This window comes from Ovis canadensis, chromosome 2 (assembly GCF_042477335.2).
Source record: "Ovis canadensis isolate MfBH-ARS-UI-01 breed Bighorn chromosome 2, ARS-UI_OviCan_v2, whole genome shotgun sequence".
Classification (NCBI taxonomy): Eukaryota; Metazoa; Chordata; class Mammalia; order Artiodactyla; family Bovidae; genus Ovis; species Ovis canadensis.
In genome coordinates this window covers 246,555,905-246,568,953 of record NC_091246.1, presented here as the reverse complement: position 1 = coordinate 246,568,953, position 13,049 = coordinate 246,555,905, and positions in this window count along the sequence as shown.

Here is a 13,049-nt window from a genome sequence, read left to right as displayed (position 1 = left end):
AAGCCCCTTAACCTCTCTGGGCCTCTGCTTTTCCATCTGTGGGGTTAACTGAGCTTCCTGGTGTAGGAACTCAGTACCTATAGTGATTCTCGTTATGACGTGAACACTCTTCGTAAACTATAAACCTTGAGTAAATGTGAGGCAAACACTACTGTCAAAAATTCTTCTTTTAACAAAATGCTATGAAACTTGGAGGAAACTGCACCAAGCAGGCCCGAGACAGACCACACTCTCCAAGCAATACATCTGAACATTTTCTGCTCTTCACGTGGAACAAGCATATTGCCGTTAGCCCTGAATCTGCAAAAACTGGGAAATTGGGATGAAGATTTGTAGGTTGTCCACAGGCTTCCAAGGCCCGGTGAGTTTGTGAAGGATGTGCGGGCAGGACTGGCCAGCCGGAGGAAGAGGCTGAGAGCTTGTCCAAGATGCTGGCGGAGAGGCGTCTCTGCTTTGGAAGGTGTTTGAGATCCTATTTGTCTTTCCTCTTCCTGGAGACCTTGAATCCCTCCTTGGAAGGGAAGCGAGGCCGGCAGTTATTTACACAGGAGAAAACCGACTTGATCAGCCCAGCCCTTGTCCCACCGAGAGAGTGAGGAGATAGGCCAGACCTGTTTATCACTTTCCAGTCTGGGGGCTGAGATGAGAGCATGCTGAGGAAAAGGTTTCACACACACACTCATACACATGCATGTGCACACACACACATATGCACACTTCTGTGTGCACACACACACATACAAGCACACAAATACACACTCATGTGCACACACAAACATACCCGTTGACTTTCCTCTCCTAAGCCTTAGGATTTCTTGGCCAACCTTGCAGTCATTGGGGGTTGGCTGTCTCCCTGGCGCTGGGGCTGGGAGCACACCTAGATGGTCTTGACCCCATTGGGAGTCCCTGGACCTCAGTCACTGCTCCTTCAGGAGCTCCCCTGAGACCTGAAAAGGGGGTTTTGTGTTGGGCCACAGAATGATTCAGAGCTGAAGCATCCTTAGGTCACACTCCCAGAGTGTGGAACCAAGCCCCAGGCAACAGCAGCACATGGGAGCTCGTTAGAAATGCAAGTTCTCAGGCACCCCCCAGATCAACTGAATCAGCAGCTCTGGGGGCACCAGCAGTCTTTTTGTAACAAGCCCTCAGGTGACCCTGGCGCAGGTAGATGTGGGAGAACTGATACTGACTGATCCCCAAGGCCATCCCACACCCCAGAATAAAACCCATGTCTGGCCCGTCTCCACTCCATATCATTCCCACCTCAACTCCGTGTGTGCTCATCAGAGGTCCTGCCTTAAACCAAATAAGAAGTGCCCCCCGTCTTGAACAATGCGAACACCCTCCAAACAATGAAGTTGCTTCTCAAAAAATAAATAAAATTCACAATGAAACCTTCTTTATGACAAAAACTGAAATCCAAACAAATTGAAGTCCAGACTCCTCCTTTTCCATGTTTCTGTTCTGCTCAGTCTTGACCAGAATAAAAATTCTGCTCTCAATTATTTTCCTTAGATGTCAGTGTCTCTTGGATGTTAAGCTTCCTACAGCCCCAGCTGCCTCTTGAGCCATCTCGTACATCCCTGTCACCACCCCCAATGTTGACCTAATCTGACCCCAAATTTCTGGAACATCTTGCTTTTCTGGGGTCAGACAACAGGACATGAAGAATCCCAGCACCAGCTGGAGGTTAGCATCAACAAGCAAACTCCACTCCCTCTGGCCATTATCCCTGAAAGTGATGCTCCAGATCCATCCCCTACCAGGCTGACTGTGCTTTCTCCCACCCAGTAAGTTCTTGAGGTTGGGTTATGGGGCTCATGGCTGCTGCTCTGGCCTCGGTTCCAGAATCCTCCAGGCTTTTATAATTCAACAAGTAGCCATTAACCATCTCTGCCGCGCAGAGTGAGCGAGGTGCTAGAACTGCAGCTGAGAACACCAAGGGCAAGGTGGCTGCTCCCACGGGACTTCCGGGCTAGCGACCAAAGCTCAGATACATCCGTAAGGTGAGTGCAGGCGGAGAGATCACAGACAGGGGACGTGTGAGAGCAACGGGGGCGGTCAGGGACTCCCCGGGGAGCTGACACGTGTGACGGAGCATTGCAGGCAGAGGGGACAGCCAGTCCCCGGTGCCAAGGCTCAGCGGAGGAAGTTCTGGTCTGTCTGAGGGGCAGGAAGGCAGCAAGCCAGGGGGAGGTGTGGTCCTACCGGCTGGAAGAGATCTGGCTCCAACCTGCAGGGCCTCCAGAACTGGGCGGGGTTTGCTCTTCATCTGAGAGCAGCAAGAAGCTAGGTGGGGTTTTAAGCTGGGGCCTGAGACGACCTCCTTCACATTTTTGAAAGTTTCCTCTCCCTTCTGAGTGGAGATGCCCAAGAATTCTTTTTTTTTTTTCCCCTTACATCAGTCTCAGTGGAAAACCTTTCTTGGGTTCCTAAGCAGAAGCTTCTGGAACCAGTGCCCCAGGAGTGCAGAGAGAGCCCAGCGCCCTCTGCCGGGTGTTCCACAGCCAGTCCTCGGTCTCTGGGTTCCTCTGGTCTCAGCCCGGGAGACTTCAAGCCACCCCAGCTGCCCTTTGACCTTTGTTCCTGCAGCTTCCACTCCCCTCTGTTCCCCTCCCCCGTACTCCTTTCAACAAGCCCAGCTGGGTTTTTTTAAAAATAGAAGTTGCCTCCAACCACGGCCCTTCTCCTTCCCTTGTATGTGTGGAATCAAGGCTGTTTGTGGGGCCCAGGGTCTTTCTCCCTTTTCCCTTTGGAACCTTCTGGATTTGTGGCAGGCAGGAAGTCAGTGAGTTCCAGGTCTCAGACATAGTACTCTGTCCACCTTCACGCCCTCCCCTCGTGGGGAATGCTAACCAGGAGACAACGGCCTTTCAGAAGCGTCCCCCGCAGGCCTGGATTCCACCTATATGCGCGGAGCACCCCCTCCCTTTCTGCCCTGTGGTCTGCCTGGCACCTCCTGGAGGGTCTTGACTCTGCACCTTTCCAGGGCTTTCCCTCCGGTACATGGCTCCTCACCTACAATCACCATATGACCTCCACACTTTACCTGCCCAAGGCTCACCCGCTGGCCAAGGGGCCTGCCCCGACAGCTGCTGCCCACCATGGCTTTAAGGGCTCCCCGTAAGGGTGCCCTGCCCCAGCCTCCCAGGAAAACATCAGACCTGCTGTCTGAGATCCTGCCTCCATCTCTGTTAAGTCTCTCCGGGATCCCTCCTGTTGAGGAACAATTCCATTACCTCCAATCTCCTTCGAGACTGTCCGCCTCCTCCTCCCTTTCATCTTTGTCTCCGAGCTCAACCTGCCCTTAAGGAAATCCCCCCCTCTCTCCCCCTCCAACCCTATGTCCTCCCTTCATCTACTTTCCTCTTCCCATGTTTTTAATTAGTCCTGTTTCTCCACGAGGTTTTAAATGAGACTTTTCTTTAAAAGATTGGAAGGGGGTTTTCTTATTTTATATTCAGCCCTGCTCCGAACTAAAAATAGAGTGAAAGTCGGTTGAAAGCTGAAGGTGCCTAATGTCGTAGAAATATTTACTTTAAAAAAAAAAAAAAACTTTTAGGTTTAATGCAGATTCAGCAACAAATGTAAAGGACAGTAATCTTAAACATACAGCTGAAGAAATGTTGACCCGTATACACACAGACCTTAAACAACCTTCCTCATCAAGACACAACATTTCCAGCCCCCAGAAAATCGTCCTGCTGCTTCCTATCAATACCTGCCCTCTCCAGAGTGAATCCTCTGCTGACCTCGTCCACCACTAATTTCAGCACAAAATTTAATTCCCTGCTTGGTCTTTGAATTATAAAAACTCCACTGAGTTTTCCTCTGTCTCAACTGATAAGAGACAACCTATAACGACTTATCTTCTATATAAGAAGGACCTTCATGCTTTTTTGTCTGGCTGTCACAAAGCCCTTTTCTATCCTTTGTGGCTCAAACCTCTGAAGCACACAACTAAGATCAGAGCTTATGAAATAAAACACCCTGGAGGCACCTGAGACATGTCCCTCTCTTGTAGGGCGGCTGGCTCATCGCAGCCCGCCCCGGCCTTTGCAGCTTTTCATACTGGGTAGCCCTCAGTCCTGGGCAAACCAGGAGGTTGACCCCAATCTCTGCCCTCTCCTTGGCCACAGTTCAAAACAGACGTGAGGGGCAGAGCGTGGGGCTCTTCACTCCACACGTCTTCCTGAGCCCGACCTTGTTTAAAGGCCCCCAAATGTCAGATTCACTGTTTTTTGTGGCTTATTTGGAAGATCGCTGCTTCTGCATTTGAAACTCTCAGCCTCCAGTCCTGAATGAGCAACAGGAATGAGGGGAGGGTGGTTTTATAAAAAGGAAAAATTCTTCCGGATTTGGCATTCAATGCTTAGCGCTCCAGAAACCCCACAAGGAAGACTCGGTGGTGCTCGTGCCAGCCCAGTGATTCCCAACCCCGACTGTGCCTCAGAGTTGCAGGTGCCCTTGGGGAAAAGCTCCCTACTTCCTCAGACCAGTGAGGGTAGGGGTGGGGCCTGGTCTCTGTTCAGAGGCCCCAGGCCACGCTGGTGGCAGCTAGGCTAATGCTGCTAAGAATAAAGCAGTCTGTGTGGGCCCTCCTGACCCCAGGAAACCAATCTCTCTGCCAGGACAGTCTGAGAGTCTAGCCAAAGGCTGTCGTGACCCCTCCAATTAATCTATTTTCTGGCTAATCATAGCCCCAGCCCCATGCCTGTGAATCCAACCAAAGCCACTCAGACTCCAAGGCTCGGCCACGTCTGGAACCACATTCAGCTGCTGCGGCCACAGAGGCTGAAGGCCTCTTCACTCTTCTTTGAGATCTCGCTGAATCTGGGGGCTTTAGATGTCATCTGGAGGCTGGAGACTCCCAAGTCTGCAGTCCAGCAGCTCACAGCTCCAGACTCCCACACCCACGGCCTCTCTGGCAGCTCAGGGCATCTCCACACAGCAGACCTGACCCAGCTGCCCCTAGCCTGGGCCTCTCAGACTTCCAGAAATGGCCTTACCATCTACCCTTGTTGTAGCCACGTGTTCCGGGAAACAAACTCACTCAGGACAATGCAGATAGTGGACTGCAGTTCACTACACCGGTGGGTACAAGGCAGAGTCTCCTCTTAGCCAAGGACCCCAAACAGTTTTTGTGAAAACCTATATACCCTAAGTGTACAAGGTTCCCAGAAACTAGTCTGAACAAAGGAAAAAGAAAGATACAAAGTTAACCGGTGATTCATATGCCTTAAGCCTAGGTAGTTAACAGTGACAATTATCAATAGGCCGGTGGTCATACCCAAATAAACATAATAGCATGCATGATTCTATTCGGTTACACAGATAATTAAGGTATTCTTTTAGGTGAGGCTTTTGGGCTTTTTTTTCTTTGGGGCTTCCCTGGTGGCTCAGAGGTTAAAGCTTCTGCCTGCAATGCGGGAAACCTGGGTTCGATCCCTGGGTCAGGAAGATCCCCTGGAGAAGGAAATAGCAACCCACTCCAGTATTCTTGCCTGGAGAATCCCATGGACGGAGGAGCTTGGTGGGCTACAGTCCACGGGGTCACAAAGAGTCAAACACGACTGAGCGACTTCACTTTCACTTTAGGCGAGGAGAGTGTAGGTATGAGCCCTGGGGCTCTTCCTTCCAGCAGCCTGGTTTTCCAGTTGGTCTGTCGTTTCCATAGATACTGGGCATATAACTCAAAGTCCACAGTCTGGCCCAAGATGGAGTCCTGCTTTTAAGACAGAGCCTGTTCTGTTTCCTCCTTCACCCGAGCTCAAGCCCTAATCGATGCTTGTCTTTGGTCTCACCGCCCTCCCCTAAGCCATCAGCAAGCCCTGTCTCCACCACCACATGGCTGGCTGCGTCTTCCCACCTCTTTCCAGCTCCTCACCAGCCCAGCAAGGAGACTAAATGAGCCTCCTGGCTCCCTCCTTCCGCTCCTGCTCTCCTCAAACTCTTCTCTACCCAGAAAACACTTTATTGAATTCTAATTCATATGCCATAAAATTTACCCACTTAGAGCATACGATTCATGTTTCTTAGTATATTCACAGAGTTGTACAAGCATCACCACAATCTAATTTTAGAACATTCAATACCCCCCAAAAGAACGCTGTGTCCATTAGCACATCCTTTCTCCTCCCCTTTCCCCACTCCCGCCCCAGGCAACCACTAATGTACTTTATGTCTCCATAGATCTGCCCATTCTGGACATTTCATATAAATGGACTCATACAATATGTGGTCTCCGTGTCTGGCTTCTTTCATTCAATATAATGTTTCTGAGGTTTGTTCACGCTGTAACACACATCAGTGCTTCACTCCTTTTAATTGCTGAATAATACCCATTGTTTGGCTATACCACCTTTTGTTTATCCACTCATCAATAGAAATCTGGGTTACTTCTCTTTTTTGGCTATTAAAAAAAGGCCTTTCCAAAAACAAATCACAGAGACTTCTCTAGGGGGTCCAGTGGCTAAGACTCTGCTCTCCCAACGCAGGGGGGCTGTGGATTCAATCCCTGACCAGGGAACTAGATCGCATATGCCACAACTAAGAGTTTGAAATGCTGCAACTAAAGATCCCACGTGCTGCAAGGGAGATGGAAGATTCCCACGAGCTGGAACTAAGACAGCACAGATGCATAAATGAATAGAATAAAATCACATGTCACTCCCCTTGCTTAACACCTAAAAGGGTTTCCCATCATATCTAACTGAAACTTGTTGCCACAGCCTGCAAGATTCTGGATGACATGGCCCTAGCCTCTGTCACCAACCTTTTCTCCGGTCACTCTCTCGACTCACTCTGCCTTCTTCACGTTTCTTGAACACACCAAGCTTGTTTCTACCTCCGGGCCTTTGCACTTGCCGGTTCCTCTTCTCTTGGCCTGGGATGTCCTTGCCTCCATTCTCCAAAGAATGGCCTCTTCTTCTCGCTCAGGCTGCAGTGTAAACATGAACTACTAGCTGACGTCATGTACCCCTGCTTGCCATCACTCCATGCCACATTATCTTCCCTCTTCGTGTTCACTATTATCTGAAACTATCTTCTCTGGGTGTTCATAATCTCTCTCCTCCTGCTAGAATATTTAGGTCCAAGGGAGGAAGTACACAGTCAGTCTGTCTTCTTCCCTGCTGTGCTCCTGTACCAGCACAGAGTACGTACTTATTTGCTGAGAGGCCCATGGGGTCCAGGCAGGTAAAGCCACTCCTGCAATCCCAACAGAAGCCTCAGTTTTCCCAAGTGACACTTTGCTCCCATGTGGAACACTGGACTTATTACTGGCTGCCAAGATGCTAGCGTTGGGTGTGAGGCAAATCACCCCTCTGACTTTCCAAGGTCCTAGATGATAGAGGACCTTACAAATAGCTGAGAAAAGAAGAGAAGCTAAAGGCAAAGGAGAAGAGGAAAGATATACCAATTTGAATGCAGAGTTCCAAAGAATAGCAAGGAGAGATAAGAAAGACTTCCTCAGTGATCAATGCAAAGAAATAGAGGAAAACAATAGAATGGAAAAGACTAGAGATCTCTTCAAGAAAATTAGAGATACCAAGGGAACATTTCATGCAAGATGGACTCGATAAAGGCCAGAAATGGTATGGACCTAACAGAAGCAGAAGATATTAAGAAGAGGTGGTAAGAATACACAGAAGAACTATACACAAAAGATTTTCATGACCCAGATAACCATGATGGTGTGATTCACTCACCTAAAGCCAGACATCCTGGAATGAGAAGTCAAGTGGGCCTTAGGAAGCATCACTACAAACAAAACTAGTGAAGGTGATGAAATTCCAGTTGAGCTATTTCAAATCCTAAAAGATAATGCTGTGAAAGTGCTGCACTCAATATGCCAGCAAATTTGGAAAACTCAGCAGTGGCCACAGGACTGGAAAAGGTCAGTTTTCATTCTAATCCCAAAGAAAGGCAATGCCAAAGAATGTTCAAACTATCACACAATTGCACTCATCTCACACACTAGCAAAGTAATGGTCAAAATTCTCCAAGCCAGGCTTCAACAGTGTGTGAACTGTGAACTTCCAGATGTTCAAGCTGGTTTCAGAAACGGCAGAGGAACCAGAGATCAAATGGCCAAGATTTGTTGGATTATTGAAAAACATCTACTTCTGCTTTATTAACTATGCCAAAGCCTGTGACTGTGTGGATCACAACAAACTATGGAAAATTCTTAAAGAGATGGGAATACCAGACCACCCAACCTGCCTCCCGAGAAACCTGTATGCAGGTCAAGAAGCAACAGTTAGAACTGGACATGGAACAACAGACTGGTTCCAAATAGGAAAAGGAATACGTCAAGACTGTATATTGTCACCCTGCTTATTTAACTTATATGCAGAGTACATCATGTGAAATGCTGGGCTGGATGAAGCACAAGCTGGAATCAAGATTGCCGGGAGAAATATCCATAACCTCAGATAAGCAGATGACACCACCCTCATGGCAGAAAGTGAAGAAGAACTAAAAAGCCTCTTGATGAAAGTGAAAGAGGAGAGTGAAAAAATTGGCTTAAAACTCAACATTCAGAAAACTAAGATCATGGCATCTGGTCCCATCACTTCAAGGCAAATAGATGGGGAAACAATGGAAACAGTGGCAGACTTTATTTTCTTGGGCTCCAAAATCACTGCAGATGCTGACTGCAGCCATGAAATTAAAAGACGCTTGCTCCTTGGAAGAAAAGTTATGACCAACCTGAGTTGAGTGTGGGTGTGAAGTTGCTCAGTCATGTCCGACTCTTTGTGACCCCGTGGACTGTAGCCTACCAGGCTTCTCCGTCCATGGGATTCTCCAGGCAAGAATACTGGAGTGGGTTACCATTTCCTTCTCCAGGGGATCTTCCCAACCCAGGGATCGAACCCGGGTCTCCAGCACTGGAGGCAGACGTTTAACCTCTGAGCCACCAGGGAAGCCCCTAGATAGCATATTCAAAAGCAGAGACATTACTTTGCCAACAAAGGTCTGTCTGGTCAAGGCTATGGTTTTTCCAGCAGTCATGTATGGATGTGAGAGTTGAACTGTGAAGAAAGCTGAGCGCCGAAGAATTGATGCTTTTGAACTGTGGTGTTGGAGAAGACTCTTGAGAGTCCCTTGGACTGCAAGGAGATCCAACCAGTCCATCCTAAAGGAGATCAGTCCTGAATATTCATTGGAAGGACTGATGCTGAAGCTGAAACTGCAATACTTTGGCCACCTGATGTGAAGAACTGACTCATTGAAAAAGACCCTGATGCTGGGAAAGATTGAAGGTGGAAGGAGAAGGGGACGGCAGAGGATGAGATGGTTTGATGGCATCACCAACTCAATGGAGATGAGTTTGAGTAAGCTCCAGGAGTTGGTGATGGATAGGGAAGCCTGGCATGCTGCAGTCTGTGGAGTCGCCAAGAGTCAGATATGACTGAGTGACTGAACTGAACTGAACTGAGACGATAGAGGAGAAACATGAGAAAACAGCCAAATGGCTCTCACTACCCCCTAACCTCACCCCCACCCCCACCAGGTTTATTATCCCAGTAGAGCCAGTGTGCATACATGTTCAACTGCTAAGTAATGTCCGACTCTTTGCAACCCCCAAGGACAATAGCCCGCCAGGCTCCTCTGTCCATGGGAGTTCTCAGTCAAGAATACAGGAGCTGCTTGCCATTTCCATCTCCAGGTGGGCTTCCCTGGTGGCTCAGCTGGTAAAAAATCTGCCGGCAATGCGGGAGACCTGGGTTTGATCCCTAGGTTGGGAAGATCCCCTGGAGAAGGGAACGGCTACCCACTCCAGTAGTCTGGCCTGGAGAATTCCATGGACTGTAGAGTCCACGGTGTCGCAAAGAGTTGGACACGACTGAAGAACTTTCACTTCACTTCTACAAGGGATCTTCCTGATCTAGAGACTGAACCTGCGTCTCCTGTGTTACAGGCGGATTCTTTCCCACTCAGCCAACTTTACACTAGACACCTAGAGCCACTGTAGAAAAATCATTTGGTTTTACTCCTTGGAGAGCAGCAGAGCCCCCTGCAGGAGAGAGACCTTTTCCTGGAGCCCATACCCCAGAGACACAGGGAGCAGAAGAAAAGAGGAAGCTTCCAGAAGGCAGGCAGGTGTGGACGTGGGTGTGTGTGAGAAAAAGCCACAGCTGGGGTATGAGGCCGTGACCCAGCACCAAGGCCACTTGCCTCCTCTTCCAGGGGAGCAGCGGGAGTGTCTGCACGGACACCCAGGGTGTGGACATGGAGCTCCTGTGCCTCCAGGCAGAAGCCAGGACACGGGATCAGGGACGGGTCCCCGGCATCTGAAGGTGCCTCAGTGGCGGAAGGTCCTGCCCTGCTGTGACTGCACTGCCCCAGCATGAAGTCCAAGCTTTTCACAAGCTGGGTGGATCTCAGCCTGTCTTTCCTGCCGCCTCTCCCTTCACAGTACCCCCACCTCTGCCCTGAATCCCCTCTGCCCAGACCCACGGGACTACATCCTCACAAAGCCATAGACATGCCCCGGGGCCTCTGCCTCTGTTCTGCCTGCCCCTGGAATGTTCTTCCCAGTGCTCCACCCAGTGAGCTCCCGCATACGGACCCGGCTGGACATCAACTCTGTGAAGCCTCTCTTAACCCCACCTGACAGCTGAAGGGACCCTCCTCTGCGCACACTCACTTCCTGGGAGTCAGAGTTTCCGCTGATTTGCCCAGAAGACCAGAGACTCCTGCCCTTGGCTTCCCCACTGCATTGAGGAGTGAGCCCGTAAACTCCACCCTGGCGGGCATGGAGTGGGAAGCTCCCCCCCCCCCCAGCTGCAGCCAGATGACTCGAAGCCAGAGCAGAACAGGGTTCCAAGTCAGTGGGAGACAGAACCTTGTGCCAGCCTGCCCACCCCACTCCCTGACCCTGCTAGTCTCTCGGGGTCCAAGACGCTGACCTTCCCTGCTCAGCTAAGGGCTCCGAGGACTCTACTTGCTCTAGACCTGTCCAGCTGAGTACACCCAGGGTGTTTTTACACCTGAGGGGAGTGAGGAGGGGACAGGTTGGGCATCAGAGCAAGAACCCTCTGGGGCCCCAGGCAGATCCGTCAACCCGGAACCATCAGAGAACATGATGGAATTTGGGACAAACCAAGCTGCTGCATAGTAGAGAAACCCGAGCTGAACAAGAGGAGCCAGACTGACTGGGCCGTGGTTGGGGAACCAATGAACTTTGTCCACCTGATTCACATCGGCCCTGGAGAGATGCGGGCTAGAGATGGACTTGCCATGACAGGCACATCTCAGGGGCAGCTGAGACCAAGGGAAGCCAATAGGAACGGATCTGCTGTGTGTCCAGCCTTCACTCTGTCCAGCCCAGGAGAGATGCTGCCACACCAGTTTCGCTCCTAGAATCAGTGAGCCCAGGGCCCTTCTTTTCGCTATCTCACTGTGCCTCCAAAGGCTTGGGGGCTAGACTCCCCCTACTCCCTCTGACTGTAGCCCTTCCCAGAGATGGGGTCTAGGCCGCAGGACTGACCAAGTAACTGCTGGTTGGCCTGAAAAAGCTCAGCTGAAACCCTGAACACTCTCAGATCTGAGATTTCTGGGAACCTGGAATGACTTCCCTTCTCTAAGTGACGGACTAGGTGCCTTATGTTTTGAAACTCTTCACCTGGAGATCCTTAAATGCAGCGGGTAGGTGAGATGACCAGAGCTGAAGCCAGCTTTGCTGAGACGCTCCCTGCCTCCCTGCCCTTCTCTGTCCTCCTGGAATGAACTGAAACGAATGTCAAGTGGTGGCTGGGAGGCTAACCACTGGCTAGTCTACTCTTTCTCTTTAGACCTGAGATCATAGACCCTCAGTGTCTCACTGCCGATACCAGGATCCTTCTCAAGGTCTTCCTTTCTAAAAATTAATTAAAATTTTAATTCAGTAAAAAAGATCAGAGATTCTGATGGTTCTCCAGTGCCCAGAACAGAGCATAGTAGACCCTCAGTAACTATTTGTTGAGTAGGTGAATGAGTGATTTCCCTGCTAATGGGTGAGAAGGATATGATCAACATGCCACTTACCTTGGTACAGTCTCCACTTGGCTGCTACTACCAAATATCACCCTGCCCACACGGGAGGTGCCAAAGAGCTCCTACAGGGCTGCCCTTGGCTACAGCCACCCTGCTGGCCCAATCTCTCAAGGCTCTATCCTGCTCTGCCCCGGTCCTTGGCTTGGAGGCAAGCCCTCCTGGGAAGGGTGCCCACCAGCGGGACACTGCCAAGGCCAGAGTTGATGTCTCCCCAGAGCTGGATCCCAAGGCTGACCCTTTTTCCAGAGTTTCACTGACTTGAGTCAAATCTTGTAAGTCCACCCCTCTCTACTCCCCCTCTGCCCAGAAACCCCAGAGCTTTGAGAGACATGCCCCCTCCCAATCCCAATCTCAGTCACATCTCTCCAGCCCTGGGCCACCGAGACCAGTCAGGTCCTGTGTCTTTAACAAAAAGCAAGTGTAATAAGTAAAAGTGATTTGGTGAAGAAAACATCCCTCATTTATTTTTCAGAGGCCTTGACTCATCAATTTTCCCCCCAACCTGCTTTGTGCTGTTAGGTTTGCTTCCTGAAAGAACGGAATTTGGTTTTCTAATAGCATCTGTCGTATGCAGGGTGTCCCCAAACATCAGCAATAATGAGTTGGAAGTGGCACAGTTGGACGCCTTCAGAAGTCAACTCCAGATGCCAGGCCTCTGTGGGTCCCTCGGAGGATGGGGGGGCAGAGAGCTGGGCAAGGGTTAGGTCCAGGGTCCACAGTCTTGGTCCCTGGGTGTCAGTCATTCGAAAGACATGAGAGTGCCCACTACGTGCCAGGTCACTTATGGGCACTGGGAAGGCAGGACCCTGCCCACACGGCACTGTCATGGCTGGTTACCCATGACGGACAGAGTGGCGGTAGAGACCAGTGCCACCCCCACCACTCAGTCAGCTGGATCATCCCTGAGAGGCAGCATGGCAAGAGACTTGGACTCAGATAGACCTGGGTGTCAGGGCTCAGGCTCCTCAATTTTAATTTATTGTTGCTACTATTTGGGCCCTGCTGTG